This window comes from Tenrec ecaudatus, chromosome 2 (assembly GCF_050624435.1).
Source record: "Tenrec ecaudatus isolate mTenEca1 chromosome 2, mTenEca1.hap1, whole genome shotgun sequence".
In the NCBI taxonomy this organism is placed as follows: Eukaryota; Metazoa; Chordata; class Mammalia; order Afrosoricida; family Tenrecidae; genus Tenrec; species Tenrec ecaudatus.
This window is the reverse complement of record NC_134531.1, coordinates 115,079,503-115,100,846: the sequence shown is the minus strand read 5'-3', so window position 1 is coordinate 115,100,846 and position 21,344 is coordinate 115,079,503. Positions and strand designations below refer to the sequence as shown.

Here is a 21,344-nt window from a genome sequence, read left to right as displayed (position 1 = left end):
AAGTTGTAGTTTACAAGCCAGCCCATACCTGGAAGCCATCGAAGAAAGAGCCCACCACAGAAGAATAGTCTCCTCTCTTCTCACCGGTGTAGCCTGAACCCAGGGCTAAGAAGGAAGAGGCGAGGGGAGAGAAAGGGGTCGCTAGTGTTGCCTCTGAGGTGGGTACAGAGTGAATTTCGAAGCAGGTTCTCTACCGGATAGAGTGCAGTGAATCTGAGTCACACCCTGGTTATTTTTCTTCATTAGATTTCTGAACTAGAAGCACTGTACTGAGAACTTGAAATGTATAAGGTTATTAAATTGAAAGCAGAGGAGACAGAGAGCGGGAATGAGGAGGAAATACAAATATGACAGAAAGAAGGATTAGGAAAGAGAAAATGACAAATTCCGCCTCATGTGAGAGATGAGCTGTGGGTACAGCTGGGCCAGTGGGGTGCAGGTGTCAGTGAAGCAGTACAGCTCAGGGGAGGGCAGGGAGGGCTGTATCCTCAGATGATATTTGGCAGGGGGGGGAGGAGTGGGGAGCGTGCTGTCTGGCCACTGGTATTTAGTCTCCATAGAAATCCTCTTTGACTAAATATCTGGGCCAGACTAGAAACCTCTGAGGAATTTGTAGCACATGACACAAAGCTACTTTTTCAGGTCATTTATAACCAAGGTTTCAGTAGATTTAAGAGTAACTGCAGGAACCAAACCAGACTCACTCCCATCCAGTTGATGCTGACTCACCGCGACCCCCTGTGGGTTTCCAAGACTGTAACTGTTTGTGGAATACAAAACCCACTCTCTCTCCCTCAGAGTTGCTGGTGGTTTTGAACTGCCAACCATAACCGCTACCCAAATATGGCAGTCATCCCAGGTCTAGGGGCGGTCATGAGCCAGATTTAAATATGTTACACCATTTAATACTTGTAGTACTCACAGCAGTTGGTCATGGAAGTGGGGTCTGAGGGGAAGTGTGCCTAGCCCTAAGGTCCCTGATCTTATCTCCAGAGCCCTGGATGTCACAGAGAGGTAAGCGCTGAATTACTGTATTGACTAAGCGGTGCATCTTAGGGGGAGGCCCGCTGGTCTCAAATACGTTATGTCACCAAATTTTAAAATATATTTTAATAAAAGCAAATAAATCATTAAATGTGCATACATACATATACGAGGGAGCTTCAAAATGTTCATGGAAACATGGAATGAAAAGATAATGACATTTTCCTAAGAACCTTTGGAAACCAGAGCGTGTGTGCGCGCACGCACATGTGTAGCTGTGTGTGTTGCTTAGGTGTTGAACTGCTAACCACAGCTCCAGGAGACAGGGTAAGGCTGCTTGCACAGTGCACAGTCTCAGAAACCCTCTGCAGGATCGTTGCGTTGGCATCGGCTTCTTGGCCACAGGATAGGTTTGGTTGGGGGCGGGTCGGGTTGTCTTGTGGAGCACGGTTCTGCTCGGCTACAGGCGGGGCTGTCCTGAGTGGGAAACCATTCTCCAACAACGAGTTTGGTCCTTAGCTCCAAGGCTCCTGTCCTCGTCCCCACTGTAGGCCTTGTCCCCATTATGCCCAGTGTGAGTATGACCAGGTGGCCTATTCACCCCATCCTTAAAAGGGCGTATTTCCTAACCGAGTTGCTTCATATTATGGTAAAATCATTCAGAATTTGACCATTTCCTTCTGTCTTTTAGTGGTTTTTTTGGGGGGGGGGCTTGGGGAGTTGTGTATGATTAATTGGTTTAAGAAAAAAGATCCATTAACACTTTCAAATAAAAAACAGGAACTTAGTGAAACCCCACTTCTGTCTTGAAAGCATCAAAACACAACCCCCTGGCAACTCAGAAACCTTGAGCCAGTTTTGGGAAGAATGTGCCTGGATTCGCACCCTGAGGAGAGTGGAGCCGGTCACTTAAGCTTGCTGTGATTGCCCTGAACTAGCTCCGTGTTACTCACGACAGCGCCCTGCCGCTAACAGCATTTGAGAAGACAGATGTTCCCGTGCTGGGCTGCAAATGGATTAAAGCAGTGTTGATCCTCATCTGTCAGAACAATTAACATGAGTAAAATACTTGCCCTACTTACAGCAGATGGAGGGGAGGGCGGGAGGGAGAAGAGAGCGTTGTGTGGTACTATTCATAAGATTAATGTGGCTGTATGGGCAGCAGAGAGCACGGGATTTATTTTCTGAGCATTACATGGATTTACAGGGATGTCAGTTATTGCTGAAAGCACAGACTGTGTTCTTTAAAGGGTCTCTGTGGAGTATTGAATGAGGCACCAAAGGCGCATGGGGGTGGGGGGGGTGGGTGTCTGAGAGGGATAGCTGTTTTAATAGTAAAGTATGGCTTGTTGGTCATTTTTAGGTTACTATTTCTAAGCATGTTGAATTCAAGACGGCACAGTAGGCTGGCTTCTAAGACGATGTGTAAATATTGATACAAGAGTTATGTATTTATATTTGTGATAGATAGAAATGACTGTAATTGCTTGCGACCACAGTTGGGTCTGTCTGCAGGGAGACTTCAGGCCTCCTTTGTCTTCCGTTAGAGCTGGGGCTGTACTGCCGGGGTAGGAGGAAGAGAAAGCAGGACATATTAATTACGAATGAGCTGCCTAGGAGGTTTTTGCTGTTCTTTGAACAGTAGACGTGAAATCGGAAAGTTGTTGAGGTTAGCAAGAGAGTGATAGAAGATGACAGAGTTGTGTGAAAATATTATCTATGAGTGCTGACTCAAACTTTAATTATCAGAAGCCTACCGGGGAAGGAATTTGACGGTTGGCACAAATTTAACTGTCCCTGGCAGGGCCAGACTTTGGGGTGGAAGAAGGGGTGGGCTGTATTATTGAAAGACCACCTCACACAGTGTGGGTCTCAATTCTAGTACTCCCATCTTGCAGCCAGTTACTGTTGTGCCCACTCGGACCATGGCGATGCCAGGGGTGGCAGAGTAACACTGCGCCATAGGGTTTTCCATGGCTGATTTCTCTTAGGAGCAGATCACCAGGCCCTCCTTCTGAGGTGCCCTCGGTGAACTCAAACCCTCAACCTCACAGTTAACAGCGAAGCCCATGAAACATTCTCAGCAGCCCACGATTGCACTTCTTAAAGCCTCTCCTCCAAAATATCCCTCATAAATAAATGCTATCCCTGGGCTGCCCCTGCCCCTTCTGTGCCTTGAGCTCCCCCAGCCATTGGAGAGAGGTCGGAATCCCCCCTCTGTCCACCGTGGCGTTTAGGGTGACACGCGGTCCCTAGCCCATGGCCGGGCCTCCTTTGGTGGAACAGTTGCCGCACTCCTACAAACATCGAGACGGCCCAGTCACCACTGTGGCCACCTGTTTCCGAGAGGGACAGCTGTAGGGTGGAGTCTTCGTTAATGAGCTGAGAACCCAAGGCCCTCCTACCCCGACATCCCTCTGGCTCTCAGGAGCATATTCCATCTGCACCATTCCCGCCCAAATGCCTGCTTGGACGCCTGTCTTCCATTCTCAGACCTTCACGGTTGCCGTGCAGAACATCCTTTCCAGCCCATTCGCCTATCTGCCAGGCTTATTTCTGATTGGCAGGCCTTGCTTTTTCCACTCTCGTACCAGCCACCGACCCCCCGCCCATAGTTTTATTGGTGTATAAGTCACATATTGTACAATTCAATAGTTCAATCTCATCCAGAAGAGTTGTAGAGTCATCGCCACGATCAGTTTTAGAACATTGTCTTCATTCTTGTACTCATTGTTCTTAACTCCCCATTTCCCTCAACCTTCCCTGCCATGACCCCCAAGGAGCCATTCATCCAGTAGATTCACCTATCCTGGATTTCACATACACAAAATCATTAAAGAAAGAACCAAAGGACTGATAACAAAACAAGGCAAATAAAAACTTCAGCCAAAAACAACGCAGAAAATAATTAAACACTAGAACAACTTTAAATGGATCATGAGGGAGGTCAAATAATAGGGTGCTAACTGAACCTCACTGCATGGACTAGCCACTCTTTTGAGTGTTGCTCTGTGGACAGTGTCCCAAGGGTGCATTCGTGCATGTCTATCCTCTAAGATAAGGTGGGGGGCTGTGCCCTTGCTGGCAAAAACAGAAATTGAAATAATTTTTATGTTACAATACTATGTTTAATTGATAAAGATTACAAGTGACCTAAATATAATTAAGATTTATTTGTTTGTTTGATGGCATTTTCTCAGCCATTAAAATTATGACTATGAAGACTACTCACAGAAGAATACTTATATAAAATAACACAAAAATATGTACACTGTACAAACACAGTGTATGTACACTGTGATTACAGGTGTTACTTAAAACAAACAAAAAACAGCCCCTGCCTCGTGACAGCACCCCTCCCCCTCCTACAGGCCCTGTTCTGTTTCTTTTAGGTGTATTTTTGAAATTCCTCCCTTGATCTTATTTTTCCAGTAGCATCGTCTGACTATGATTTTGAAGATAAAGAAGGCAATGAATATAAAAAGTTCTAGTGGTCAGTATGGATGCATTGGAAGATGTGATAGAGATGGTAGCAATTGCCTGAATAATGAATCTAACTTCAAAAACAAAAACACACCCATGTGATGATAGTAAGGAAGCTATGTTTCTATATTGTGCGCTTAAAAGTTGAGGCAATTCCGTTTGGCACACGGATGGATGTATGGATTGTGATAAGAGTTGGATGAGCCCCCAATAAAATGATTTTTAAGGCAATTCCTTAAAATTCCTAAAATACTCCTATCAGTGGGCATTTTATGGTCCATTTATTAAACGTTTCCAAAGGCACATTAAAACGTTGAATTGTACTAGCAAGATGAGAGAAGGAAAAATACCTTCTACTGGTGAAGCCCAACCCACTCAGAATTTGGAAAAGAACACATTGTTGAAGGAACAGGAACGACAGAATGACTTGTGTGCCTTAAAGAGAGTGCTAGAAAAAGACTCATTGGAATAAAAATCTGAAAGGTGGTAGTGATCCCTGAAAACACACGGCATGGCAGTCTAGAAATGTGTGCGCTTCAGCAGCATCGGTCAAGAATTTGCTCATGCGATTTGGGGGGCTGACAGGACACCTCCCACAAGCTACTAAATGTATCTTGGTATAAATGGATTGCAACTGTTGAAAACTCCATATTTTAATACCAGACGATGGACATTAACTGTAAACCAGATGCTGCCATTGGTCTGTATGTTTATGTATATCAGTGTGCATTAATTCTGAACTGATTTTATTAAGGCGATCCCTATCAAGTACCCCTTGCAATAACACTTTTTCAATGTGTTTGCGAATTTCAGGGGGAAATACCCATCTATGCAGTTTAGTAGTTGCAGGGATGGATTCAACGGTAGCATTGCTTACTTATAAAAACAACTCTAAGGCCCATTCTGCATCGGCATACTACCGTAAGAGTGAAAATTTGCATCTTCTTGGCTGTTAATGTTCCAAGGTTAACATTTATGACAACAAGCAGTCAGAACCCTTAACAAAAGTAACAGTATAAAGGAATCCGAGAGAGATATCAAGACATGCATGTAAACATGAATGTTTACCACAGTGTCTTCGGTAGTGGTTTATCAACTGTATCTGAAAGAAAATAAAGAATTTCAGAAAGCAGAAAGCCATCTCCTGTAAGGACGCTGAGTCATACTTTTATCATGTATGGCACAACCAAACGGGTCTAAATGAGTCTGCGATTATTGTGGTATAATTTTAAGAAAATAATATACGCTTGCCTTTTACTCCATGCAATATGTATATTTAATTTGGGCACAATCTGTATATAAAATATTTTCATTCTGCATTATTAAAAAATAGCATACTTTGGATAACGCTTCTTCTTTGATAATAAATGGCCTTTGTATTAATACATAAAAAGAAAGAAGAAATCAAACCACTACCGAAGACACTGTGGTAAACATTCATGTTTAAATGCATATCTTGATATCTCTCTTGGATTCCTTTATACTGTTACTTTTGTTAAGGATTCTGACTGCTTGTTGTAATAAATGTTAACCTTGGAACATTAACAGCCAAGAAGATGCAAATTTTCACTCTTAAGGTAGTATGCCGATGCAGAATGGGCCTTAGAGTTGTTTTTATTCAAAATCAACTTTTGAATAAAAAATAGAAAAGTGTGTGGAGAAATTTAACAGTTATTACAGTTGGGGGAGCAGTGTATACCTTTTTACAGAAAGTGGTCTCAAATTTGAAGTGATTCATAACTATAAACAGAACCATATCATTGATTTCTGTGCTTCCTTTTGTTTTCAGAGCCTGTGGTTAGGTTTCTACATAACCATCTCACTTTATATTTCCCGTCCCTGTGCCCCTCAGAGGCTTGGTCGGGTGGTTTTCCAACCATTTTTGAAGGTCCACCTTGTGTAATCCCCACAGTGAACTCCAGTGCCTTGACTGGCTTCCCCCTGAGGTTTCCATTGCTTCACACGGTTAATCTTCAACACATGTTGACTAAGCACGTACGTCGTGAGCTGAGGGATGCAAACAGCTCACGCACAATCATGGGCAGCAACCTGTCCGCAGACCCAAGAGATGACGCCATCAAGGTGGTGTGGTGATGGGAATAAGGAAGGGGCACCACGGGAGTCGTACCCACCTAGCCTTGTACAGGGTGGGGAGTCTTTGCAGCGGACTCAGAAGAAGGTAGGTAGAAAGTGCTTTTGTGGGGCAGGGCTGGAGGAGGGGCTCTGATGTGTCTAAGGAATCGCAGTTCCGTTTCCGGATGGCTGGAGAAGGTAGCACTGTATGGGGTAGGGTAGCCGAGCAGGAAGTCCGTGGAGCACATTGGGGAAGTCAGACTCACCTGAGAGCAGAGGGAAGTCATAGACGGAAGGCAGGTGGTGAGGGCTTCTATTTATGGTTTTAGCCAGAGAAGTCATATGATCAGAATTGCGCACCAGAGTGTTCAAACTGGGGAGGTTTGTCAAGAAGTCTGGACGCTGGAAAACCAGTTGGCACTGTTGCCACAGTCAGGGAAGCAGTGGTGACTGAGCTAGACTGAGGTTGGGGTGGGTATAGGGAGGAACGGACAGTTTCTCAAAAAGATTTTAAGAAAACACACTAAAGTCAATCACCTGAGTGAGGGGTGGGAGCAAGAATTCAAAGATAACCAAGATCTCTGGTTTAGACCAATGGGCATGTGGAAGTTGGCTCACGGTACTTTTCTTGTTCATTAAATTACCCATGCAGTAGGCGAGTGGGTGGGGTGGCTTGCAAAGGGAGGAGACAAGTTGAGTTTCTCAACTTGTTGAGAGATGTTGAGTGTGACCTTCTGGGGACAGAGGTCTGATCTGCAACTGTGTACAGATCGTTCTGGAGCCAGGGAGCTGCCACCATGGCCGTTGGACATTGAGATGAGTTCTTCTCGGTGTCGAAGCCCCTTCTGGAACGGAAACACGCGTAAACAGCCCAGACAGTGGTTTAGGCAGGGACTCCCAAGGCCTGGCTTGTACTCCTGCAAAAAGTAGCTTTTCTGATGCGAGGACTGCCTAAGGAATCCTCCGATCACGGTTCTTTTGTCCCGAAGCTACAAGTACTGGGCTGCTAATGCAGTCCTTACTGGAACTCTCACACGATCCCAGCGCTCCTGCCCGAAAAACGACGTTTAGGAGTCTTTCTCAGGAGACTTTTAGAAGTATTTCTCAAAGGCAACACCACTTACTCATTATAACAAAAACCTTGCTGAGAGGTGGTGAAAAAAAATAGAACTGTCTCTTGAATTTTCTAATAGACACTTCAACTTGTCTGCCTTTTTTTTTTTAATTTTAAAATGAGCTCCTTGCAAATCAACACAGGATGTGGCTATTGATGCTGAAGGGAAAGTGTGTTCTTCCTGCTAGCTGGGGCAGGAAGGTGGCGTTTAGGTACAGGATAAAAAGGGACTCTATCAGGTATTAGTGTTAAAGACGTTGTTTCTCAAATGTAAGTCTATGCTGATTGTGACACAGGTAACTTATTTCAAGGCATATTCATTGTCCATAGCCCATGATTTGTAAAACATTGGTTTAAAGGTACTTTAGGGATGGTTGACTGGGAACCTTTCTTCCTCTTAGAGTTGAGTATATTATAGAGTATGGTATATTATGAGGACTGTCACAGCGGATCTTTAACACTAATCCTCTGGGATATTTCACAGCAGATGCTTAATCTCACACAACCTCCTAAATATGTGAGAGAGCTTAGAAAAGTTCGTGGAGAAGGAGCATGGAAAAATAATGGAATATTTCCACAACTTTTTGGAAGCCCGTCACGTATTCCTGAGCAAATCAACCAGAGCTTTCAAAAGTCTAATAAATTGTGGCGGCTGCCCCAGCAGCTCCGTCTCTTCCACTTTCCCTCCAGATGAAGGGGCCCCCATGAGTAATAACTCCAGTGATCTAATCTGCATTTTCTCTGTCAAATGGGCCACACTGTGAATAGCTAAATTAATGTAGACTTCCTGGAATTATACCCAAATGTTGAGCACCATTTAGAACCTTTCAAAACCATTTGTTCTATTAGCTTTGCCTTGAGAGAAGTAGAATAAATAAGTACCTGAAATCAAAGGAAAACTAATTGTCGTACCTCTCTCCAGCTTTGAGTCACCAAAGCTTGACTGTCTCAAGTATGTTCTAATGCAGTTCATTATGTTGTTTGTTCTTCGTTTAATAATTCTGCGGTAATTTTACATTTGCATTGTTAATCTCCCTTTTTCCAAAACCTGTTGGCCTGTGCATTTATTTTCAAGAATAAGAATTTCCTGGCCTTTTCTCTCACTGTAACAAATCAGACCACGTCAAGGTAGACCATGACTACAAGCCAGCATAGCCCCTTCTCTCCTCTGTAATCACCTCCCAGTGTAGCCAGTGTCAACAACGGAGTGTGTATTCATTAGTACCTATTGGTGTTCATAGAAAATGCACAAATATTTATATCTGTGGTGAGCGTTTTTATAATAAAGAAATCATACGATTTACACCCCAGGCTAACACTTTTGTTTTCACTTATCGATCTAATGTGGATATTTTCTCCAAGGCACCAGTTAAACAGATCTCATTCTTTTTCACAGCTGCACATTGTACATATCCCACCGTTTAATCCGTTATTCCCGTAATTGTGAGCATTCATGGGTTTCAGGTTTAGTTTTGGTTTCTTGTCATTATTTCAAGGCTTCCATAAATAAACCTTTGTGCACAGTTCCTACAGCTAGTGGAATTGTTGGGTCAGACGAGGCTCTCCGCGGTGTCACGCACAGTGCAGCTGCTGCAGCAGTCTGTGTCAGCACTCTGGGCCTGGCCCACCATCATTTTTGTTCGTTGAGTCCCTGTTGCGGGGACTCGGGAAGTGCACAAGTCAGAAACACGGATTCAGGCCACCTTGTTGAGCCACCCTGTCTCAGGACTACTGCTCTTTAAATGCCCGAAATCTTCCTTACCACCAGCCTACAGCTTTTAAAAACAGTTTGCCAATGACATATTTACTCTGTGGTCTCGATACAGGAAGGACTTCTCTCTAGACGCTGGAGTCTAGAGTTCCCAAACAGGAATTCCTAACCTGTTGATTTTAGTTTATCTAAATCTACCCTAGGGGACCTTTCACTCTTCTGTTTGCCTTTGGTGGTGTTGCTGAAATATTTGAGAAAGCTATCGATCTTTGGTGGGAGAAAGATGAGGTTGTCTACTCCTGTAAAGAGGTACAGTCTCGGAAATACACAGGGGCTGTTCGACCCGGCCCTGTAGGGTCACTGTGGGCCGGAATTGCCTTGATGGCAGTGAGTTACCGATCTCGAGTTGGTTAGGCCATTAGTCAGAGTTGGGTGCCGGATCAGGACTCTGGAGCGATGAGCCATGCGTGTCTGAGTGCACGAGTGTTCCAGAGCGTTTTCCCATGGCTGACTTTTCCGTGGAACACCGCCCCTCTTCCAGTGTGCCTGTGCTGGGCTTGCACCTCCATTCTTTCCCTTCACAGCTTGGTTCACAGTTGGTGCCATACAGGGACTCCTGAATTAGGTGTGCTCCCCAACAGAGCAAAACGCCCAACATCAGGTTCATTCCGACACAGCTACCCTGTATATGGTTTCCGGGGCTGTCAGTCTTGGCATGAGAGCCTCTTAGAGGTAGATGCTCGCTCTCTGCTCACCCTCCCTGAGTGTGTTCCGGAGCTTGTTGCTGTTATTTAGGGTAAGAGGTACAAAATAAGACACATTTTTAAGTCACTTTAATTTTATTCCTTCAGTAACCCTATGCGTGATTACATTGTGTACTAGTTGCTGGGAATAGAATATTCCATGGGCAGGGCATTTGTCCTCAGGGAATTTGAGCTTCGGTTACAAAGCACCCTTACAAAGAAGATCACAAATGATCCGTGGTGTGTGCCCATGCTGTTGCATGAGAGTCAGTGTTCTAGATGAAGAAGGCACACTGATTTGAGGGGAGTGGAATCTTAATGTTTTTCTGGTCCAAAGCCTTGTGAGTTTTAAAGTGTCTTGATAGTTATTTTACATTTATCTGGAAGAATAAACAAAGAGGTAAAAAAATGAAAAACAAAAAAGAGGTTCTGTGCTATGCAGCATTAAACTGTGTAGCACGGAGCCTTAGTGGCAGGCTGGTTTTTAAGTGCGTGGCCACTAGGTTTGAGCCCACCAGCCGCGCTGCAGACAAAAGACCTGGCAATCTTCTTTTTATCCGAGAACCTAAAAACCCTCGAGGAAGTTCCACTCCGCCCTACAAAGTTATAGGAGTTGGGATTGGCACACAACACCACCGGCTGGCATTACAATAACATAAAAGACAGATAATGCTGCATGTCTGAGCAGTAGAAAGGATTTAATTCATCCATGGTGCTGGGACAAATACCAAATGCAGAGACCACAGTTGTGTGGACTTTATGTGTGCCAGGAAATTCTAGATGACTTAAAAGATTTTTTTAACTGACTATTTTTTAAGTTGCAAGAAGATGATATAGGTTGGGGAGGAGACGAGCCAGTCAGCGTGTGATGTGGCACTGATGAAACATACAACTTTCCTCTAGTTCCTAAATGCTTCCCACCCCACCCCACCCCACCCCACCCCCATCATGATCCCAATTCTACCTTACAAATCCAGCTAGACCAGAGGATGTACACTGATACAGATAGGAATTGGAAACACAGGGAATACAGGACAGATGAACCCCTTAGGACTCAGTGGTGAGAGTGGCAATACCGGGAGGGTGGAGGGAGGGGAGGGTGGAGTAGAAAGGGGGAACCGATTTCAAGGATCTATATATAACCTCTTCCCTGGGGGATGGACAACAGAAAAATGGGTGGAGTGGGTAAGATATGACAAAATAATAATTTATAAATTATCAAGGGTTCATGAGGGAGGGAGTAGTGGGGAGGGAGGGGGAAAATTAGAAGCTAATACCAAGGGCTCAAGCAGAAAGCAAATGTTTTGAGAATGATGATGGCAACAAATGTACAAATGTGCTTGACACATGGATGGATGGATTGTGATAAGAGTTGTATGAGCTCCTAATAAAATGATTAAAGAAAGAAGAAGAAGATATAGGTAACCATTTAAATGGAGTGGAGAATGACATTTTAGTCAAAAATCTGTAAAGAGAAAGATTTACGGAGGCCCCAGAAAAATGTAAAGCCAGATGTCAAGAATGCTATGTAAGTTGAAAGATGAACAGCCAACTGGGAAAGGATATTGGTAATGCATATGGGAAAAGATTAATATCTATAGAATTAGATCTAAGATTAATATCAAAGAAATCAATATCCTGTCAAGTGGGTGAAGAACATGAGCAGGTAATTAAAAAAATTCACATCTCCAATATATTTATGAAAAAAAGTCCAACCTCAAATAACTAAGGAAATGAAAATTGAAAGTCATTTTGGATCCATATTGGCAAAACAGTATTTAAATTTTAAATGTGTATAATTTAGATAATTGTGTATAATGCATGCAGTACCTACATATGATGATTTACATCATATACTATGTGTGTTTAATTTCAGTATTCTTCCTGATGCACGCACAAACTCAGAGTGTGGAGGGAAGTGAAGTCGACACGCTGGCAGGAGTCCGTATTGCCACAGTTTTGGGTTGGTCCGCAGTTTCACTCTTCGAAGCATAATCCGTTTTCTAGGACTTTGTCCTCGGGTTCTAGGCTGCAATATGATACACGGGAAATTGGTGGCATATCTAATAATCGGTGGTGGTTTAGATTAGAATACATTCAGCGCATAGATAATTGTGTTAAATGAAGATGGATGACAGGTGGCGGTGGGGCTAATGAGTTGTCATTTTTCTCGTGCCCTGGTTCCTTCTGGGCCCCTTCCAAGTTTAAGGAGCTGGTGTGGCTGTGGCTGAGTGAGGAGACCACTCAGTGGCAGTGGGCTAACGTCACTTAGTGGCTCCCTGAAAGGCTGGAAGTTCCAGCCGCTCCTTAGGAAAAAGACCCAGTGATCTGCTTTCATAAAATTCATCAAATTCACAGCGGAGAAAGCCCTGTTCTCTTCTGTCACATGGAGTTCAGTATGTCAGAATTGAGCTGACAGATAAAAATCTTAAAGGATGAGTAGAGCGCAAACTATGACGTCTGCCAAACCCCACGTTTTAGTCAAACCAGGTTAGTTAGAGGGAAAGGGATGTGTGACAGCTAAAGAGCGCTCTGCTGGGGGAAGGAGCCTTTGCAGTTGACCAGACAACAGTGTGAAGGGGCAAATGAAGCCAACTTGTAACCAGATGACTCGGGGAAGAACGCAGATAGCTGCACTAAGCGTCTCCAGGTGATTAAGTAACTGGAAAGACATGACTGACTGCTGAAATGCCTGTTTACGGTGTTCTGTTGTCACGTGGTCAGAAGCTTTGCCAGTCAGCTTGGAATCTTATCTTACTTTTTAGTGGAACTCCATCAACATTCCGTCAGCTGCCTGCGTTCTTTGAGCTGAATTATGTTCATTTTGCCTTGGTCAGCTTCTAGACTAAATAAAGCTTTCATATATTTGGGGTTAGAGATGAAGGCTAATGGATTCAAAGTGATGAAAAAGCACTATTTTCCTCAGCTTCCTACTTTAGTTGTCTTTAAAATTGGTTTTACTCCCATCCAACAGTTTGTATACATTTTGTTTTGTGACATGCCTTGCAGTCACCTCAGTGTAGTAGCTCTCGTCCCACATTGTGCCTGAGTCCCCTGTTGACATGTGGCGCTCTGTCCAGCCCCTGCCTGCCTTCTGCACTGTGTTCTGGCCCAGCTGCTGCCCCTGTGGTCTCCCTGGGTTGGCTGATAGGAGGCGCGTGTTCCTCCTGCTATTATTGTCCTTCGCGGTGCCGTCAAGTCAGCTCCGAGTCCGGTGACTGTGCAGCACAGTGGAACACTGCCTACTCCATGCCACTCTCCGAGTTGGTGTTGCATTGGAGCCCCTTGTTGTAGCCGCCACGGCAGTCCTTCTGTCAGTCCTTCTGTTGACTCTTTACTTTGCCAAGCCCGATGTCCTTCTCCAGGAACGGGTCCCTCCTGATGACACATTTCCTTGACATTGTATAATGGTCTCAGACCCTATATGTCCTTTTGTGACTAACTACTTTGTCAGCCTCATCTCCTCGAAGTTCCTTCATGGTGTGAGCTATTTCGCCATCATTCTTTAAGGTTGATGATTTCCATTGTGAGTGTGTACCATAGTTTATCCATTTATGTATTCATGGACACGTCAGTTATTTCCATTGGGGATAATGATGTGTGCACATTGGTGTGCATATATCTAGTTGTAGTGCAAACCCTGTTTTCCACATAGGCAAGGGGCTTCAAAACTTCATGGGGATTTTGAACTACAAGATAATGGAGCGTGTGCTCAATCAAATGTGAAGTCATCAGAATGCCTTGTCAGATAATTTCTTGATTATATACATAGTGCTACTTTTTTCTTCTTTCCATTCTGTTTAAACTCATGTGGAAGAGAAGACTTCCAAGGTGAAAATTTAAATTTCAAGTTTTCTTTCAAAGAATTTTTATGAATAATAGTTAAGTTATATAGGTAAATTGCATGAAAATGTAATCGGAAGAGCAAACTTTAATAAGTTGTAAAACTGGAATTTTTTTATTATTAAAAGGAACTTTGTAAGTGACGGGGCCCAATAATTTTTTCACAGCGATTCTTTAATTTATTGTCTCCACCACTGTATGAGAATCTGTTGAACAGTTCTAATTTAAAATGAAATCAAATACCGAATTCATGGGATATTACTTTTAGAAAGAGGTCTTGATCTTTGGTTTGGGGTACAATGCCAGTTAGATACTTAGAGGCCTCAGGTTTCAATCACAGCTAGTAAGCAGCCTCATAGCAGCCTAGGGCGTGTTTCTGAACTTCGAGACAGTGAGGCCACCTGGGATGGTGTGGCTAGTTGAAGCAACCCTAAATGTGGTTGTTTTAGGCAATGACTTAGGACTCGGCGCCAGTGTAATGAGCTCACTCGCTGGCTTTGAACCCCTGGCCACTGTAGTTCTGTAGACCTGCTTAAGGAAAACCAGCTGAAGTTATGTCTAAAATGTTTAGGGTTTTGCGATCGAGCTCTTCCATGGAAGAAATTTATGACCGTGCCTCGCTCTAATCGCCACATGTTAGAGTTAAAATACTTAAGTAAAGGATATATTCGGTATAGTTCTATGCAAGGTGTGGTTTCATTAGTTCTGTTGCCTATTAAAGGTCTGATTTGATTAGTTCTTTTGTGGGAGAAGGATGTGGTCATCTGTTTCTGCCACGGTTACAGCCTTGGAAACCTTGCCGGGCGGGGGCAGTTTTATGCTGTCCCGCAAGAGTGGCTGTGAGTCTGAATTGACTTGTCAGTGTGGTTGGTTTGGGACTAGCTTAAAGTCTCTTTTCCTGTCATTCTGTTAAAGTCTTAACACAAGCCAATTTTGTACTTGTTTGACATAGGCCATTTGTAATGCCTTTAATTTTCCTAAATACCTATGGGGCCCTTTGATACTCTTGAGCGTTAACAGATTTTTAAATGGTTGTATTTAATGGGGTGAGGGTGGTGTAGTACATAAAATAAAGAGCATTATGAGGTTTGGAACTCTTTAAAAAAGATAATGGAATTTTCTCAAAATCATTTTATTGGGGACCCTTATAGCTCTTATATCAATTCATACATCAATTTTACCAAGCATATTTGTACATATGTTGTCATTATTATTTTCCAAACATACTTTCTATTTGAGCTCTTGGTATCAGCTCTTCTTTTTACCCTTCCTGCCCCCTGGTGACCCCTTGATAAATTATATGTTATTGTTATTTTTATATCTTACACTGACTGCTGCCTCCCTTCCCCCATGGTTTCTTCCCACCTTCCCCCTACCCTCCTGGTATCACTGCTCCCATTTCTGTTCCTCAGGGGTTTATCTGACGTGGATTCCGAGTGTCCTGAGCTCTTATCTGTAGCAGTGTATATGTTCTGGCCTAGCCCAACGTGAAAGGCAGGACTAGGGTCATGATAGTGGGGGGTCAGGAAGCCTAAAGGAATATTGTGTGTTTCATTGATGCTTTACTGGACCCTGGTTTCCTCTCCCTTTCCTTGTGACCCTTCTGTGAGAGGATGTCCCATTGTCTACAGATGTGTTTGGGGTCTCTGCTCTGACCCCCCTTGTTCTCAACAATGTTTTTTTGTTTGTTTACTTGGGGTCTTCTGTTGCCTGTTACCCGATTCTGTCGACACCTTGTGATCGCACAGGCTGGTGTGTTTCTTCAATGTGGCCTTGTTGCTTCTCTGCTAGATGGCTGCTTGTTTATCTTAAAGCCTTTAAGACTCCAGACGCTATAGCTTTTGATAACTGGGCACCATCAGCTTTCATTCTTCACCACATTTGCTTGTGCGCCCATTTGTCTTCAGCAATTGTGTCAGAAGGGTGAGCATCACAGAATGCCAGACTGTTAGAACAAGTGTCCTTATACTGAGGGAGGGCTTGAACAGAGGCCCAACGTCCATCGATGTATTGCCATATAAATCGATGTATTGCCATATAAATATATGAACATAGGCCAATACCTCTATTCTTATGAATTAATATATTTACATAAGTGCACACCCTATGTTTATACCTCTGTCCATAGTTTTGCTTCCTAGATCTTTCCTCTGTTTTCTTTTACCTTCCTCCTGTCCACCATCATGCTTACCTTTCTTCTGCCTCTTGATAATTCCTCTCAGCTAGATTGCGGTTGCTTCAACACCCCCAGGATATCTACGTCCTCCTCATTGTTGATTTTAGTTCCCTAGTTGTTCCCCTTTGGCGTTGTTTGCTCACAAAGTCCCTCTGGAGCCTTCTGTTCCATGGCTTTCTCCTTAGGCTTGCTTCCTGTGCCTATCTATATAGATAGGCAAACTAACAACAACATAGACAATACAAAAAGAAAACAAAAAATTGAATAAAAGAGAAAAAGAAAGACATCTATATAAAATAATAATAATAACTAGCAAAAAAAATTTTTAAGCATAGATAATTCCAGGCCTGTCCACTGACCTTTATGACTGTCTCCCCAGTGGTCCTGGGTGTTTATGGGACTGTGTCTCCTAGCCCGAAGTGTATTTGGGGGGCTTCTAAGGGACATTGTTGCTTGGCTTTGCTCCCATTACTTATCTGGTCTTTTCCCTTCTTCGTTTGCCCCGCTGTAGGAGGTTTAAACTGGACTCAGGCCCCACCACTATATTCCCCAGTTCTCAGTCCCGGCTGTGTTCCCCAGTTCTCAGTCCCCACTGTATTCCCCAGTTCCCAGTCCCCACTGTGTTCCCCAGTTCCCAGTCCCGGCTGTATTCCCCAGTTCTCAGTCCCCGCTGTGTTCCCCAGTTCTCAGTCCCCACTGTATTCCCCAGTTCTCAGTCCCCACTGTATTCCCCAGTTCTCAGTCCCCACTGTATTCCCCAGTTCTCAGTCCCCACTGTATTCCCCAGTTCCCAGTCCCCACTGTGTTCCCCAGTTCTCAGTCCCCGCTGTGTTCCCCAGTTCTCAGTCCCCACTGTATTCCCCAGTTCCCAATCCCCACTGTATTCCCCAGTTCCCAGTCCCCACTGTATTCCCCAGTTCCCAGTCCCCACTGTATTCCCCAGTTCTCAGTCCCCACTGTGTTCCCCAGTTCTCAGTCCTGGCTTTATTCCCCAGTTCTCAGTCCCCACTGTGTTCCCCAGTTCTCAGTCCGGCTGTATTCCCCAGTTCTCAGCCCGGCTGTATTCCCGAGTTCTCAGGAACTTTTTGAAACCACCTCACATAATAGTGGGATTACTGGATCATTTAAAAAACAAAGCAAAAGACCTCATTGCTGTTGAGTCTGTTCTGACTCATGATGACCCTCTAGGGCAGGCTGGCACTGCCCCTGTGGGTAGGTTCATCAGCTGGCCTTGTGGCTGCAGCCCAGTGTGTAACCACTCCAGCACCTGGGCTCTGTCATTTCTAACTTTTTTAGGAAGTGCCATTTTACAGTCCACCAGCAATATATGAGATTTAGTCTCCCCACACAATCACCAGCATTTGTTGTTTCCTTGTTGCTATTTTAATATCACTGCGCAGATTTCCAGAATGTTATCCCATTCTTGTTTTGGTAAACATCTCTAATGGTAATGGTTACGAGCATTTCTTCGTGTCTTTGATGAGGTGCCTGTTCACCGCCTCTGCCCCGTTTCTTACGTGGGTTGTTTGGCTTTGGGCTTGAGGTGGTGTCCTCGTGTAGTCCTGAGAGCCCAGAGAATGGCTCCTTGCCTGATGGCCAGGTTTCTTACACCGTGCTGCCGCTCTGCTGGTGTGGCAAACAGCATGTTTGCAAGGAACTTCTTATCGCTACAGGCAGTTTGTGATGAGGTGTTTTGTGTTGAGGGAAAATAGCTAAAGACTTCCAGGAGCTTACTTTTAATCATTAAATTCATAAACAGAACGATTCAGAAAAGACCAGTCCACTATCCCCCAAACCTTTGGGAGCAAGTATACCCACACTGAACTCCAATTCCAGTTACCACCACCCCCGTCCTCCACCCGCTACCGCCTACCCCCCAAAAAACACAACAGCGTGAGAGCCAAACACCTACTCTGCTCTTTAACAGTCTCCAATTAGCTTAATGATATTGCTGGTAATCTGGCCAGGTGCGAAGCCATTCAGGACTGCCAACTGTCAACAAATTCTTTCCCTGTCCCTCTGATTACACATTTCAAGATCAGTCTGCAAACAGAACACATCACTGTTATTTGGTGCCTTGGCCCGGCTTCTTGTCATATGGGAACTAGCACAGAATAAACTGTGTCAGACATGGAATTTAAGTACCCAAGTTAGGGCAGTTATGCGTAAAAGTCACTAACTGCATTCTACATCAATATTTTTACAGGGCATGTATCATATATACAACACTTATGTAGATGGCCTCTTTCCTTCCCACAGAGCCTTTTGGAAGTAGACAAAATAGAGATTATTTTCCACAGAGCTGATAAGAAACTGGGGTGCATAAAGATAGATGGAGGCTAGGCTCTGAGGTACTTTCCTTACAGTTTTAGACACACACACACACACACACACACACACACAGAGCAACTGAAAATTTCCCTCTGTGATGCAACTATAAAGAAGTCCTGCTAGCCTAGTGGGTTACAAGTTGGGTTGTTAACCCAAAGATCAGCTGTTTAAAACCCCAGTCACTCCAAGGGAGAAAGATGAGGCTTGCTACTCTCCTAAAGAGTTCACAGTCTCAGAAACCCACGGTACAGTTCTACCCTGCCCTGCATGGTCAGTTGCTCTGAGTCGGAATTGGCTTGATGGCGCTCAGTTCTGTTTGGTGCGGAGCTGTGGCGTACCATATTCAACAAAAAGGGGCTATCTGTAAGAGGCCCATGGGGCAGGAACAAATCTATTTGGGAGGAAAGGGAGGAAAAAGAAGAAAGGATGAAGAAACTAGTTATTTCCATTTGCCCTTGTTAAAATGTAATATAAGAGGGCTGTAAATAAAGAGAGTAAAAAATTTAATTAAGGCAACACATTATGTCTTTCTATAAAGGCCATCCCTGCCAATAATCTTGTCTTTTAAAAAAAATGCCCAGTGGTGCATGTCTGATCTGTACGCGCGGGAAGAATGTTGCACTGGCGTTCAGGTGGGAGGGTGTAGCCACCTAATTCCAGGTACCATTGTAGCTGTCTCTGAGCTCTTATGTACTTGACGTCTCCAGAAGAAAGTACTTTATTTAACCAACGTGAACTTGGGCAATGCATAAAAGCTGGGCCGAATACAAACGATATCATTTACGCCGAGCTCCCCGGCAGTGCACTTGACTGACTGCTCTCTGAATTGCCTCTTGCTGCCTGCATAGCTACTATTAAAGAAACGAGGCATTTTGTTTCCCAGACAGCCCGCTGATTGTTCCCTGCAAACAGTCACACAGGAGCGCCTGGCTGCCGAGCTGCCCAGTTTTCTCCCAGGTCATTCCACAGACCTTCAAAAGGTGACTGCACACAAGGAGCCGGGCAGGCCGGTGCATTCTAAGAAATGCCCCCCCTGTGTCTCCCCGTAGCCAGAATGTGCCCGACACAGAGTTTTCTGAACTTGCACATGAACCCCCTGGCTTTGCACCTGAGCAGTTTGACAGGGTTTGAATGAGAGAACTGTGTTTCGAGAACAATCTCTAGCTGTTTGTCAGTGCACACCCCAAACCCACCCAGTCCATCTCAACATGAATGTTCTGTGGTGTGCTTGGCCATGCTAGAGGGGAGGGGGCGAGGGTGTCACAACAGGAGAGGATGCAAGATGACATGTTTTCGTGGAAGGCTGCGCCTGCAAGGAAAAGTCCTCCAAAGCGCCAACTGTGAGTTACTGTTTTAACCTGCAACGCTGCTTTCTTTCATTGCTGTCTTCTCTTCATGTGTCTTTCCCACTCAGCCTCGTGCTTGCCATCAGAAATAGTGGCTGTCCCCGTGTACACCACATGCCCATTCTGTTCATTCCTTCTAGCTCCTCCCTTCCGATTCCATTCTTTCTCCTTCGATGGTACCCACTACGAGCCATCGCTTTCCCTTTTCCACTTTGCAGGCAGAGGGTCTGGGACAGCGGCAGCACCAAAGCTTTCTGTGCTGTGAAGAGGCTTTCTGGGACTTGGGGCATGGGTGTGCACAGGGCAATTGCCTCAAAGCTCTGTTTGCATAGTCATTCCTCTGTTGTTACATCAATGGATTGCATCTGTTGGATGCTTGGAAGACATATTATGGGGGTTGAAGCCTGCCCAAGCTGCCACTGGCTTAGACTGAATTCAGGGGATGTTTGCTTTGTACAGGGAGCCCTGGTGACTGTGCAGGAGACACATTGGGCTGCCAACCACAAGTTTGGTGGTTCAAACCTAGGAGAAAGATAAGGCAGTCTCCCATAGACTAACAGCCCTGGACACACTATACTTGGTCACTCTGAGTCGGAGTCCATTCAAAGGCGGTGGACTTGCTTTCTGTTTGCTCAACATACCAAAGGAAAGTCTCTAGGCGACACCAACAGCTTTCACTAGGCTGCCAACCAAGATGCTGGCTATTTGGACCTCTCCTGTCACCTCCCAAAATAACGCCCTGTCTAACTGCTTCCAGCAGGATTACAGCCAAGAAAAACCCCATGCACGGGGAGGGAGAGGGAGGGGGTAAAAAGGGAAACCGAGCTGATTCCAGGAACCCAAGTGGAAGGTGAATTATGAGAATGACGAGTGCAATGAATGTATAAGGGTGCTTTGCTCAATTGATGTATGTATGGATTGTGATAAGAGCTTTATGAGCCCCAATAACAAGATTTAAAAAAAAAGAACCCGTGCAGCACAGTTTTCCTTTGGGCTTTATGGAGTAGTCGGAATCGACCAAACATCAGTGGATGTGGTTGCTCAACGGACTTACAAGGACAAGATGAAGTACATGGAACTAGTCTTGTTGACAATCTGTTGCCTCTGCCCACCTTCCATCTCTTTGCCCCCCATCCACTAGAAACCAAAAGCCAAACTCACTGTCATTGAGCTGATTCCAACTCATTGTGGCCCTACACGACAGAATAGGACTGTCTCTGTAGGTTTCCAAGACTGTAACTCTTTATGGGAGTTGAAAGTCTCTTCTTTCTCATCTGGAGTGACTGATGGGCTTTGAACTGCCAATCTTGTGGTTAGGAAACCACTATGCCACTAGGTCTTCTGATCCACTAGGAGGGTTTTGTAGAAAGTCACAGATGTCAGGAAAAGCACCGGTTGCTGTGACCTCTGCCCACTATTCCATCTGCAAGGGTTTATGCAGAGGGGGTAGTTCCAAATTTAAATTCTGCTTCAGATGATCACCCTCCAAAGCATAGATTTATCATCCTGTATACCCTAGTCATGGATTTTTGTGTAACCA

The 21,344-nt window shown here is 44.5% G+C and overlaps 1 protein-coding gene and 1 pseudogene across 1 annotated transcript in view; both read left to right on the top strand.

The window, feature by feature from the left end:
* The window catches only part of MCC (MCC regulator of Wnt signaling pathway), a 316,952-nt gene that overhangs the window by 136,144 nt on the left and 159,464 nt on the right, over window positions 1-21,344 (top strand). The gene's annotated exons all lie outside the window — the stretch shown is intronic.
* LOC142438805 (interleukin-7 pseudogene) lies at window positions 3,244-4,967 on the top strand (annotated as a pseudogene).